The sequence below is a fragment of the Hevea brasiliensis genome, chromosome 4 (assembly GCF_030052815.1).
Source record: "Hevea brasiliensis isolate MT/VB/25A 57/8 chromosome 4, ASM3005281v1, whole genome shotgun sequence".
NCBI classification, from domain to species: domain Eukaryota; kingdom Viridiplantae; phylum Streptophyta; class Magnoliopsida; order Malpighiales; family Euphorbiaceae; genus Hevea; species Hevea brasiliensis.
Window position 1 is genome coordinate 100,770,392 of NC_079496.1, and position 1,748 is coordinate 100,772,139.

Genomic DNA, 1,748 nt, shown 5'->3' on the forward strand with positions numbered 1-1,748 from the left:
TCGCTCTTGCACCTTCAATCGATGATAACCAGATCGCAAATCAATTTTGGAGAATATCGCCGCACCCTTCAATCGATCGAACAGATCATCAATGCGAGGCAATGGATATCCGTTTTATTGTCACCCTATTCAACCGCTCGTAGTCAATGCATAAGCGGAGAGTACCATCCTTCTTCTTAACAAACAACACCGTGCTCCCCAAGGTGACACACTAGGGCGGATGAAGCCCTTTTCAAGTAATTCTTGTAATCAGATCTTCAGCTCCTTCAACTCACTGGTGCCATTCTGTATGGCGTTATGGAGATTGGATCCACACCAGTGCGTAACATTAATTTCAAATCGCACTTCTCTTCCGAGGTAATCCCGCAATTCATCAGAAACACGCCCGAAAGTCATGTACCGTAGGGATGTCCTTCAATGCCGACTTCACTTGGGTGTCTACCACATGTGCCAAGTATGCTTCACACTTTTCTCGATCATTTTTCCGCTAGTGCAAATTAAATGATGTTGGATGGCAATAGCTGCCTCTCCTTGTATCACCACATTCAGATCGAGGAGACCAAAAGTGACTGTCTTCACCTACAATCAATCATGGCATGATGCCTAGCTAACCAATCCATGCCCAAGATGATATCATAATCTCAGAAGGGCATTTCAATGAGATCGGACAGGAAAGTGTGTCCTTGGATCACCAAAGGGCAATCTCTATACATCCTATTAACCCTGACCTCCTGTCCTAGCGGACTTGTTACTAGCACCTCAAAGTCCATTTTTGTACATGGAACAAAGAATGCAATCAATGATGCTAGCACTCACATAAGAATGGGTAGAACCCGATCAAATAGCACAAATACATTCTCGTTAAAAGTTGAGAAGGTACTAGCCACAACATCGATGTCTCCGCCTCTTCTCTCGTCTCATGGCATAGACTCGATCGAGCACCGCCTTGTTCTCGACTGCTTTATCGTGCCTTGGCCGTCCGGGTTACCTCTACCCTCGCTCTACCTCGCTAGGTGGTTGTGAGCTTCGTGACGTGGCTCAATCGACCCTTTCGCAGAGTAGGAGGTGGTCCAACTCGCGACTCATCGTGCAGTCCTTGGCAAAGTGTCCTGCCTCCACAGCCTATAACAGCTCCAATAGCCTTGTAATGCATTCCACCATGATTCTTTCCACAAGTTTCACATTGGCGGGAGGGTAGGAACTCGGTGCTCACGCCGATAGGGAGGTCTCTGTCCCGAATATCTTCCCTACCAGATTTCTTGCCACCTCCGCCATGTCCCCATAGTTCTTCCTCTTCCAAAGATGACCACTGAACTCCGATCATCGATTTTCCTCTTTCTCTGTCTTCTCTGACCTCTTCTTCTCAGGAGCAGTCTCAAACTCAACTCTTTCCAACTCTAGGGCTTGAGAAAAAAGTGCAGAGAAGTTAGTTTGTTTTAAGCCGAGCACTTTTACTCTAATACTGGGCTTCAAGCCAGTTTCAAAGCTCTTGCATCTATCCCTACTGGTAGAGAGTAGACTCACTGCATAATGGCTAAGGCGGAAAATTCTCTTTCATACTCACCACCGATCCGCCTCTGCTTTCAAACTTAAGAATTCTTGTAGCTTCGGTCTACATAAGCATCGTGGATGTATTTCGCCTAAATTCCCGAGGAAGTCATTCCAGTGTCAAGATCGCAGTTCTACTGCATCGTGGGGAATGGTTTTCCACCACCATAAGCATCCCCTTGTAGTAAGGATACCGAGTA